General features: G+C 37.1%; 1 pseudogene; it reads right to left on the bottom strand.

Moving 5' to 3' along the window:
* Positions 1-1,663: 1,663 nt before the first annotated feature.
* LOC114082366 (large ribosomal subunit protein eL19-like) lies at positions 1,664-9,115 on the bottom strand (annotated as a pseudogene).
* Between the last annotated feature and the right edge of the window lie 3,993 nt (positions 9,116-13,108).

The following is a 13,108-nucleotide window of genomic DNA, read 5'->3' as shown; positions in this document are numbered from 1 at the left end:
GTTGAGTGTCCCTTAGTTCAATTTCCAGTACCCCCCCAAAAAAATCCTTTTGTATGAAATGTTTTGACTAATAAACCACTTTACATACTTTTTCTACCTGGACTATCAACCAGTGAAAACGTATATGTCATTAGAATTGAGCAATAATTTATTTAAGTTCATTTTGAGAGTACAGTAAGTCACATTGTTTGCAATTTGAGAGATGTAGTGCCGCAGTCTGGCTGGGCACAAAATCACGAGCCACCACACAGCTTGTAGATTCAAACAGCAACTCTTTATTCCCGAACTCACACCAGCCGTCTACAATCACGTTCTGGGGAAATCCACGTTCTCTGCCCAAATCCACGTTCTCTGGGCTTCTATCTCCAAAATATATTGTCTGAATCCCGTGAGAACTCAAGGGGAACTCAGGCAGCAGGATACGCCCTATTCCCAGCAGGAATAATCTTAAACCTTAAACCTGGAACCTAAACTGGGAACGCCCTAAACAGGATTATCTTAAAACCGGGAACACCCTAATCTGCCTTGGTCCTTGAGCAAGGTCACCTACATTCAATGTCGCTGCAACATGTCAGCAACATGGGGTACGCTGGCAAGGAAATTGTCATACCTACTTGGCTAATGGCTCCCAGCAATGTAGATGACTGAATGTGTTTCACTTATAAAATACCCAGTTTTTATAAACTAGTCCATTCCTGTTATATTCTGGGTTTCATCATCTTGCCTAAAATATGATGTAAAAGAGACAATAATAAAATAGCCTTCTTTGGTATGTGTGAACTATATTGTGAGTCAATGTTTTTGTATGATCATATTATACTTGATAAAATTATATGTACAGGTTTATACACACATTATTATATGTAAATTATTTCAAGTACAATAAGTTATTGTGGCTTCTCTGAAATTGTTGCCTCTTGGAGTATGATACTTTAAGATTATTAACTATTGACTCAGTGGTCAACACATGGGCTCATCACTTGACTATGATATGAAATGGATTTTAGGGCATGTTGTCTTATAGTTCTCCATAACATTAAGGACTAAGGAGAAATGAACAAATGGCCTTTTTAATGCTAAAGCCATTTTTTAGCCTTCCTTATACAAAGTACAAGAATCATATTGGTTTGAAAACTTAAAAATAAAATCAGATCTAACATTTATTGAGCTTTCTTTGTGTATTTACACTTTACCAAGTTGAAATTTCACAGCAACCTCTAATGGGTAAGTAAGCATTTTATAATTCCTGTGTTACAGATGAGGAAACTGAGGCTTAGCTAAGTGACATGCTTTTAATTTTCAGAGATGCAGCAAGCAGAATTGAATCTCAAATACAGGGTTGTGAAATTTTGATTAGTGCTTCTTTTTTTGGGGTACCAGAGAGCCACATCCACAACCCTATTTTGTTTTTTATTTAGAGCAGGGTCTCACTGAATTTTTTAGCACCTCGCTTTTGCTTTTGCTGAGGCTGGCTTTGAACTTGCAATTCTCCTGCCTCAGCCTCCCAATGGGATTACAGGCATGAGCCAATGTGCCTGGCTAGTTAGTGCTCTTAATGAATGTGATCACTAAATAATAGCAGGAAACACTGAACAATAGAAAATGCATCTTTCGATGTTTTTATTGTAAAATACACTTACAATTTGCCATTTAGACCATTTTGAAGTGTACACTTACGTAACACTAAGTATATTCACATTCAAGGCTCACAATTCAAAGAGCAGACTAACTGTATTTCTTTTATTGTAAAAATGACAATTTATAAAACTGTGAATTTCTACAATTGTGGTACAATATAGTTTTTTAACAGATAAAGCTTTTTTTTTTTTTATTTCAAGGAGTATCTATGTAATCATCAAGGCCACTATGTACAGACACAAGAGGGGAGCCTAATTTCTTGGTTAGCATGCTTGGTCTCTTCCTCCTTGGACAGAGTCTTGACGTCCTCCTCTTTGGCCTGGAATGCTCCTCACAGAGCTTGTATTCCTCTTTGGTCTCAGCCTGGTCAGCCAGAAGCTTCTTCTTGGCATTATCTGCCTTCAGTTTTAGAATATGTTCTATGATGATCCACTTGTTTTTGCAGACATTGCCTTTTACCTTCAGGTAGAGGCTGTGATACATGTGGTGGTTAATCTTAGATTCATGGTATCTCTGAGCAGCCTACACAGCATCCGCATCCTCTGCACCCAGGTGACCTTCTCCTGCATTGGAGCAGTAACTATACTCTTCTGCTTACCTATGCCCACATGCCTGTGTCTCTGGGGAGCCAAGGAATTTTTCTGGCATGGAGCCTCAGAATGAATAGTCACTGGTTTTGTGGATGATCAGCTATCTTTGATCAGCTTCCAAATCTGCTGATGAGAGTTGGCATTGAAGATTTCATTGGTTTCATTGGGATCCAACCAAAGCTTCTTTTGCCACAGCAAGGGAAAATGGAGGCATCTCTACTGAAGCCCGAGCATCCTCCTGGCTGCTCCTGTAGCTGTGAAAGAAAAGAGCCCAATATAGTTTGAAATTTTTCATAATATATCTAAGATTTAAACATTACATACTTTTTTTAACATGTTTATATATATATGATACATATATCATATATATATATATATATATATATATATATATATATATATATATATATATAATGTACACATATATTCAAACAATTGTCTTCATTTGTTAACAGTGCACAAATGGTTACATAGTACAGAGATCATATTTACTTAAGCTTGTTAGCTTATTTCTGAAGAGTTCCGTGAATCTTGTTAGTTTTTCATTTTTCACATTTGAGCAAAATATCCTGAATTCAATGCATGACTCTCTCTCTCTTCATATATATATGTGTGTGTGTATATATATATATATATATATATATATATATATATACACATATATATATGTGTGTGTATCTATGTATGCATATATATATTTAAATAAATGTGATACAAATCACATAGGCCAAATCTGGCCTGCCATTTGTTTTGTTTGTTTGTTTGTTTGTTTGATACTAAAAAATGTTTTGAGGATTTTTTTGGTTTGAGTCAGGGTCTCTTCATATTGCCCAGGCTAGTCTTGAACTTGTGGGCTCAAACAATCTTCCATCTTCAGGCTCCAAGAAGCTGAGACTACTGGTCCCACCATGCCTGACTTTTTTTTTAATATTGGGGTCTTGCTAAGTTGCCCACGCTGCCCTTGAACTCGATTCTCCATCCACAGCCTCCTGAATAGCTGGGACTACAGATGTGCATCACCTAAAATATTATTATTTTAGGGAGAAATATTGGACAAGATAATTCAAGTCTTTGAGATCAGACGTCAAAATCAATAGTGAGTATAGGAGACCCCTGAAAGATCTGCTTAAAACGTGGATTTCTAAACTCCATGATTCAAAACCAAGATAACCCACCTGTGCATACCCAGCTGTCAGTCATCAATTCCTGCTATACAAATTGTATTTGATGATTCAACATCAGAAGTAGATAATAGGCAAATATGACTATCTCAACTCAATACCTTCTAACAGAAAAAAAAATAGTATCTCTAAATATTGTATACTGTATTTTATTTCTGAATTTCAACACGTATGATAATAATCCTATCACAACTTCATTTTCACAGTTGCCAATTATTTAGAAAAGTCCCTCTTTTTGGCAGATGAGCCAGCCATGAGGAGACAGTACCTCCCAGTCTAGTTCCCTCACTCCACAAGTGAGACTGCAACATCAGGGAATGTTCATGGCTTACCTGAGGTGCTTCTTCTCTTCACTACTTCAGCCTCATTAGGACTCTGAGCTCATGATTGCCTAGCAGCCTGGGGTTCTCTCTAAAAGAAAGATGTTAATTCTTCATTTAATGGCAAACTTGTTTTCTGTTGTAAGTTTGTGTGCATGTTGGGATGAAGCTATGTCTGGGGACAGTCAGTTGGAACCCAAGTCTGCTCATTCTATTGTGCACTAGTAGATTAGACTTGGTTTTAAATTTCTCTGCCTCAAACCAACATTAGGAATTTAAGAAAATGCTAAAGTTGGTTTAACACTAGTCATGTATTAAACACAACTTGTACAGAATTACAAGTATCAGCAAATTTCAAATGCAATTTGATGGTAATTTCTATCATCATCTAGTATTAGATGAATCTTTGAGGAAGACATTCACTCCCAACTAAAAGCATAGGACATACAAATTTCTTGAGGCACCATAGAAAAAATATGATTTAGGGAAAGATGAAAGACTAGTTTAAAGTTAAAAAATTTCAAAGCCAATCTCTTATGCACATTGAATAATGAATTAACTAGAATAAATCAACAGGGAGAACTTCACCTATGAACACTGAACAAGGTATTCATAGACAATTATCAGAAAAAATACATCTTTGAAGCAATGCAGTGAGACCCCTGAATAGAGGTGACAAACTAGTCCTGTATGGTGATATCTATTTATCCAGAATAGAATTGAAGTTCCACTTTAAACTGACCTAAAGGAATTTTAATTTTTTGGGGTGGGGGGGGGTGGGGGGACAGGGTCTTCCTATGTTGCCCAGTTTGGCTTTGAAATCACATTCCTCTAGCTCAGTCTCCCAAGTTGCTGGGATCACAGGTGAGTACCAGAAGGCCAAAAAAATTTTTATAATGGTATCAATTTAAATGTTAGTCCAAAGAGGGACAGCTTTTTAAAAATGTAAAACAGTCCTTCATAGAGTAAGTTATTAAATTTTCATAGTTGGCTTAAAAAGAGTCCACCAATTAAGAAAACATTCAAGTGCAACAAATTCTAATACTTTCCCATTATTTCCATAAATGTCTAACATTTTTTCTAGATTAATCATTAGATTAATCAATAGAAGAAATCATGTTAATATAAGTAACAAGAAATAAATTGTCCTGTCATAAAATTACACAAGAATGGCTATATATTGATAACTAGAGTCTAAATAAAAACAGATTAATCTGTTGACTGTTTATTCAAATAATCACTAACCTAACACAGGCATGTTCCTAAGAAAAGATTCTAAAGAGTAAAAGGATCTCTGGCAAACACAAATCCCTCCTGTTTACCAAAATCATCACCTATAGCATACTTTGCATCAGTGACATATTATTAACAACTACAATATCCTGATCGTGCAAAGGTCGCACAATCATTTGTTCCTTAAATATGGACTTGTATGAATGACCATACCAGGATAATTGTCTTAATTTCAGTGAAATTGACCTCTCCATGAAAACAGAGGGATATTAAAATAAGATGAGAAGACCGTCATGGTACTTAATTTCAGTCCACTTAAACAAATCTTAACCTAATTATAAGGAATAATGCTTAACCTACTGAAAACATTCAGGTGGGGTGACATTTGAGCAGAATACAACCTCTAATGATTAAAACTTAGATAATACCAGTGAAGTAGCACAATCATTAATTGACCCAAACATTTGATTGAAAAAATAAGTTTCTCTAGAGTCAATAGTGCAATAGTATTCTTTTTTTTTTTTTTTTTAATTTTAAAGAGAGAGAGAGAACTATTTATTATTTATTTTTTGGCAGACACAACATCTTCGTTTGGGGGCTGGGGATGTGGCTCAAGCGGTAGCGCGCTCGCCTGGCATGCGTGCGGCACGGGTTAGATCCTCAGCACCACATACAAACAAAGATGTTGTGTCGGCTGAAAACTAGAAAATAAATATTAAAATTCTCTCTCTCTCAAAAAAAAAAAAAAAAAAAAAAATCTTCGTTTGTTAGGTGGTGCTGGGGATCCAACCCGGGCACGCATGCCAGGCAAGAGCGCTACCACTTGAGCCACATCCGCAGGCTCGCTGCAATTCTCTTCTAGAGTCCATATTGACAGTAGCCTTTACGAGCTGGCTGTTGGATGGCGTAACCATCCTTAAGGATCCATTTGTTCAATGAGTAAAGTCCTACATAATCTGAGGTTAGATCAGAACAATCCATGTTGGTTTATATGAATCCAATATTTCTCCTAGTACAACAGAACAAGAGACACAAGGCCTGCTTGTAAGAGCACCCTGAATTTAATGGCTGGTATAATTTACAATCTAATACATAACTATATGCCCTGACTCTAAAAAAAGCTTGTTAAAATGACTGATCCCCTTAATGGGCTAAAATTTTATAATCCAATATTCAACTTCTCTTCCTAACAACAGGTTCACAGTTAATCTACTTATTATCCCGATTTTTCTTATCATAGTGTTATTAGCACTACTTGAATAAAATGCTTTGGATTATATGCAACTTCCTAAAGGTTCCAACTATGTTAAAAGGCATAATATTATCATTGTTTATTCTAGGAACTCTCATAATTTTATTTATATATTTATTCATTTTTGGTACCGGGAATGAGACCCAATGGTGCTCTATCACAGAGTTACATACCCAAGACGTTATAATTTTTTTTTTTTTTTTATTTTGAGACAGTCTTACTTAAATTGCTTAGGACTTGCTAAATTGCTGAGTCTGGCCTTAAATTTTTGCTTCTCCATCCTCAGCTTCCTGAATTGGTAGGATTATAGACAGGAGCCACTATACCCAGTGGGACTCTCATAATTTTAATTATCCCTTATCTTTAGCCACCGTTATACCAATCATTTCATCAACACTTGCATTCTGTGAAGCTGCTGTGGGCCTAGCATTACTGAACAGTGTGTAACACATACAGCATAGACCACATGTAAAACTTAAGCTTCCTCCAATGCTGAAAATTATCATACCCATAATTACATTTTCATCAGTAAGATGATACTCTAAAAATTCTATAAACTGAATCACAATATAGGCTACCAATTAGTTTCATCAAGTTATTTCTCTTAAACCAATTTGGCAAAAATACCCTAAATTTTTCATTTTTTTCTCCAACTCACTATGAGCACCACTTTTAAAATTAATAACCAACTCTTTCTCCAAGCAATTAAAGTAAGTACCATATTTCCAAAACATCAGATATAGAAAAACTACATATCTACATATTAATTTTCTACAAATATGCTTAGTCATGGCATTTACTGTCAGAAAACTAGTTCTAGTCTATATTCTTTTTGAGGTGACTCTAATTCCAACTCTAATTATTATCACCCAATGAGGAAACCAAGCTGAATAATGAAGTGCAAGACTTTATTTCCTGTTCTATATGATGATTGTCTCTTTACCTGTACTGATAGCATTATTCTATGTTCAACACTCTACAGGTTCATTTAATTTTTTTTAATAACCTACTACCGAATTACCAAGCTCCTTATGTAAAGGCCTTCTATGATTGGCAAATTTAATAGCATTCACAGTAAAGATATCCCTTTACAGACCCTGCTTCTGGTAACCAAAAGCACACATAGAAGCTGCAGTTTCTGGATTTACAGACTGGATCTACAAAAACCCAGGTCTCAAGATCTTGTCAAATGTTTTCATAGCACACCTATGTTCTGCTGTGAAAAGTAGGTTACTTGTACTACAAAATTAACAATATGGTTGATGTCACCACTGCAGGTTAAAAGATCATTAGGTCTGGAACCACAGATACTTCAAAGAGAACACCTGAACACGATTTTAGAAATATTAATTTAAGCCTGCACAGAATGGCTGACTCAAAAGCAACATATAGAGAATGTGAATTTCCGTTTGAGAAGGAAAAATATTAGAGACAATAATAAAATAAAATAGTAAGAACGCAAGTAATTTCTTTTCCATGATGGAAAATTCTTTTCCATTATTGGAAACTTCTTTTTCCAGAAGTGTTTTTCTAAGACTTGTTGAACAACTTAAGGTGTTGGACTTACACAATAGAAATAATGATGCTTTTTCTTTTGGAGAGGCACTTTATACTTTTATTATAAACCAAGCATTTTGGCCTTACAGAAATGTATTATTTTAGTAATGCAGTTTTCATGCTCAAAATTGATTTGTGTGCTATAAAATTACTTTAAACACAACACAAGTCAGGGGAGATTAATAAAATAATGCTTTTAATTTAAAAGAGAGATGGAAGCTGTGCTGCACACCTGTAATCCCAAACGAGTGGGGAGGAGCCTAAGTTCAAGGCCAGTCTCAGCAACTCAGTGAGGCCCTGACCAACTTAGTGAGATCCTGTCTCAAAATAGAAAGCCATAAGGTCTGAGGATGACTCAGTGGTACACCATCTCTGGGTCCAATTCCTAGTACCAAAAAATTAAAAAAAATAATTTAAAAGTGAACTACCATTTTTGTTTGTCTTTGCAAGTGACATCATTATCTGGATGCAGGATGACAGATAATATATTTAAAGGATTTAGGAGGAGGATTCAGATTGAAAGACAACCCCACTTATAATTTAACCAGTGAATATTAATTCTTCAAAAACCTTCTCTGTATCAGATTTGACATGTAATACTTGGCTGTTTGAGGATGCTTTAAAGGCACCCCTGTTGTGGAGGGTGTTGAGAATAACCTGGAGCAGATAGGGTGGCAAACTTTGCTTCCTTGAACCCTTGAGAGTTGCCCTCTACCTGGTGATTGACTTTCAGAATTCTTATCCCTTTGGTTGGTATCCTTCAGTTTTGAGTCATCAGTGGTTTCATGAGGTGTATATGGTGCATCATTCCTCTAGTGGTTTTTGAAGGAATGTTTGTTTGGGGTGTCTTCAGGACTATTAGTGCTATTGATTTGGGAACAGGTATGTTTAAGCCTTATAGGTAAATTTTTAAAAATCAAATCTGAAAAACAATTGTGGATCCAGATTCTATTTATCATTTCCAGGCGATTTAAGGACTAATTGGCCTCATTTCCACCAGAACTTTTTGCATATGAGAAGTGTTTCTCCTTTTTTTTTCTATCAGTGAATGGTGTCTTTCTTTATCACCTGTTGTCTATCTTCCTTATCTCTATCTCCATTTTATTTTCTCTTTCCCTGACTCCACTTTTTCCTGTATCTTCCCCTGTCTCATTTGGTCTACTTTATTCTCTTCTCTTCCTTTTGTAATTTCCTCTCCTTTCCATACCTCTGTCTCTATTTGCTTTTCTCTCCCAAATACCATTGCTCCCCATTCCACCCAACATTTCTCTTCATCAGGAACTTGTTCATGATATTGTTAATGACATAGCCAGTGGCTAGTCTCTGGGGGACTTGGCAGTGCATGGCGGGGAGGGGCTTATGTGGCCAGGGTGGTCTTGGAGGTGGCTTGATAGGGCATCCAAGGGCCATGCGTGGGGATGGAGGCAGCGAGCTCTGGCCCTCTCTCTCCATGCATTAGGCGGGAGTCTAAGTCCTGGACGCTGGAGGAAGCGCGAGGATGAGTGTGGGACGGAGGTGGTCGCTCTGGCGCTGCATTGGGCTGGGGACTGCAGAGATGGCTGCTGACCAATTGCCATCCAGGGTCAGGGCGGCCACAGGGTCAGTGTTGGTCCCGGAGGGGAGGCGGTTGCAGGCGGGGCGGGGTCTCCCGGGAGGATGGAACCTTGAGATGGGCGCCCAGGAGCGGTAGACGTCACGATCGGGCACTATGGGAACCGGAACACTGCTGTCCTTGGTGATCAGTGAGCAGTTGGAGCAGGACGACGACGCTGCGGCAGCTGCGGACCAGAGCGATACTCGTGATACTCAGGATACTCACGGGTTAACTTGACTTTTCCTTCTTGGTTTTCGGGTCTTCACAATCGTCTTTCCCTCTGGGATCTTTTTGTAAGTGTCCTGACATTTCCTGAAATTTCATTCTGATGAGTACCTAGGTAAAGAAACTAACAAGTGCTGTTCCCGTTGTACTTTTTCTTTACCCACTTCACCTCATCTATCTTGGTTGATGACTACTTTGGGGAGGGGAGGGGGGCCTAAAGGTGCAGGGACACCCTCCTTGCCTTTCTTTCTGAGGGCCCCCTCTGTTGCATCTCTATCCTACCTCTTCTCTGTCCTTCCCTTATTACTGTCCCTTCTGTTTCCATTCACCATTTTTCAACCATGACCTTAGCACACCAAGTTAGGGTGTAAATTGGAATTGATAAGCTGGGAGATCCCAACTGCTACAAAGAGAGTATGTCCCTGTGAGTATGTGGCCAGGATGCCCCAGGACCCTGTCGGTGATAAAAATCTGGTGTTCCAAAGGTCGCCCCCCTTCTGTGGAAACCAAGTGGACCAGGACTGTCCTTTTCTTTGAGTCAGACAGGTGCTGGTTTATTTCACTTTTTCACTACTGTCCCTGCCTTAGAGACCAAGGATAGGGTTCCACACTGACTCATTTGGATCTTTGACATCCACTGAGTTCTTTGGATCTTTTGGGGGAAGGGAGGAGTGTTGGGTGTTTTGTGAATATTCCAAGACCATTTCTAAACAGCAGGCAGCTTTTTGTTCTATTTCAGTTTTGTTCTTTTCCTCTTTGACTTCACTTCACCTCCTTATTGAGTTTGGGTGTAGGGGTCTCCCTCTTCATGAAAAAGAATTCAAAATTAGATGTGAAGGTGAGTATTTAGGATGAGTAAATAAATCACAGCACATTATACATGCATACATGTGTGTCTTTGAAATTTAGATCCCCCCCCCAGTGTGTTCTTTAAGCAGTTTGCCAGAAATGCCTACTTAGAAATGCTACCTTATTGTAAGAACTGTGCAAGTGGGGAACAGTGACACTTAAGCCTCATTAGGTTGACATCAGTGATGAATCCTCTGAAAGACAAATAGCAAAACTACCCCATTCACTATATATATATATATATATATATATATATATATATATAGTGAATATATATTATATATCATATATATATTATATGATAATATATATTATATATGATAATATATATTATATAATATATATATTATATATCATTATATATATATGATATATATTATATATCACAGCTTTTTCACCCATAGATGAATCTAGTATCATCCTGATAGCTAAACCAGGCAGAGACAGATTTCCTTAGATAGTCATAGAAATAACAAGCTGAGAGTGTTTGAAGTAAAACCAGAACATTGATAGTGGCAATAGAACAGAGAGATGTTCAGGAGAGAGAATCATTTAGGCTAGAAAACTAGCTGTGGGCAGCTGGGAGTGTGGCTAGTGATAGAACACTTGCCTAGCACATGGGAGACACTGGGTTTGATAGTCAGCACTGCATAAAAATAAATAAATAAAATAAAGGTATTGTGTCCATCTCTACGTAAAAATTATTTTTTTAAAAAAGAAAACTAACTGGGCAGTGAGAGAGAAATTGACAGTGATGTTTCTGATTACAGTATAAGAAACGGGGAATATATTCCACATACAAAGACGGAGCAATTTTTAGAGGTGTTTTTCTTCCTTCTGCTACTGAGTTCAGTAGTTCCTTCTACTTACATGCATTTTATCCTAAAATAGTACTCTGAAACTCAGTTTGGTGTGTGGTAAGTATCATAATGGAACAAAGGATTCTTTCCCTAGACCCACCAAACTTGACCCTTGAAAAACATTTTGTAGTCTTCTATAGCCCGAGTTTTCTCCACCCTTCTCAAGTCATAGTAAACTACCATTAAGGACATCTATTAGGCAAATCTCATACACTTTATGTGTTCTTCTTTTCAGGGTTGTAGACCATTCTGAAGAAAACCTGATGAACTCAAAAAACTTGGGGGTGGTATTTGGACCCTGTCTGATGAGGCCCAGGCCTACAACCACTCCTGGTACCATCTCCTCCTCTCTTGTTGCATATGCCAATCAGGCCCTGTTAGTAGAGTTCCTCGTTACCAATGCACAGATGATCTTCGATGGGTCCCTAGAGCCACAAAATGCTTCATCTAGTACTGATGTTGTTACACCTTGGGTGGATAAAAGCCCTCCTTCCAAACCCGTAATATCAACAGAACATTCCACAAAGTCCCAATATTTTTCTACAAAGCAAGTGAGTTTTGACCATTACAGAATTGGATTAAATATGTGATGTTTATATTAACAAGTTAATAGTCTTTGAACTGTTTGTTTTTGAAATGTGTTTTGCTTTTAGTTTAAAACTTTTCTTGTATCAATAGGATATCCACACTGCAGATATTGAAATTGAAAATTTTGAATTGGCTACATCATTTGAGGAATCAGAATGCAAGCAAAATGCATTGGAAAAATGGGATGCATGCCTCATTGGTGAGTGGTCATGTAACATATATCTTTGCATATTTCAAACCTTGCCAAGAAGTCGTGATTAAAAACCAAGGTGAGGGATGGGCTTGTAGCTCAGTGGTAAAACGCTTGCCTTGGCATGTGTGAGGCCATGAGTTGGATCCTCAGTACCATGTAAAACAAATAAATAAAGATAAAATATTGTGTCCATCTACAATACTCATCCTTTAAAAAAAAAAACAAGGTGTATTAAGTTGAGGTAAGTTCAAACTTCAAGGTTTTATTAGTTAACTTTTCTAGCCACTGAGAAAGTTTAATGAATGTCATTTAAATGAATATCATGCTTTGTTTCTTTCTTGTAAAAAGATATCTTGAAATTCATAAATTATTTTTGGTCTCTTTCTGAGATTTGTTTTCACCTTTACTTCTTTTTCATCAATTAAAGTCAAAACAGAAAAATGCTGGACTCCTGAAACTCAAAAAAATAGACTCCTAAAGTTTTTTGATGTCCCTTTACCTGTGGCCTAACTTTAGCACATTAAGCACACATGTCTTCCATTTTCTTGGCTCCAATCTTTTTGTTCACTGTTTTTTGATTGCTTTATTTCAGTGAATGGTTTCTGGTAAGAGGGTTGAAAACCTTTCATTTGTTACTGCTTTAGTAGAGCTAAATCCGAATTTTTCAATATATAGCCATAAATGTTAAATTTGATATATAAAATTAATGAAATATCAATTAGTGTAGCCTGAGAAAGTCTGAAAACAAAGACAGTCCATTACCTCTCTGCAAAGAAAAGCACTGGACTCACTGATTCCATTTATATGATTTGATCTTATTAACACTTCTGTGCTATGAACCTTGGCCTCCTTTAAGCCATAGCTAACAGTCTGAGGAAGGCAAATAATGCCAAGGGTCATGTCCCTAAATTATCGTTGATTCAGGGTTTGAACCTCATCCTCTCTCATTCATAAATGTAACCTGGTTTCACTGTCCAATGAAATTGGATTCCCAGGTAGGTATAGTAATAACAATAAATAATTTTAAA

This window comes from Marmota flaviventris, chromosome 10, assembly GCF_047511675.1.
Source record: "Marmota flaviventris isolate mMarFla1 chromosome 10, mMarFla1.hap1, whole genome shotgun sequence".
NCBI classification, from domain to species: domain Eukaryota; kingdom Metazoa; phylum Chordata; class Mammalia; order Rodentia; family Sciuridae; genus Marmota; species Marmota flaviventris.
Note: the sequence above shows the minus strand (reverse complement) of the source record. Positions and strands in the feature narration are given on the sequence as shown.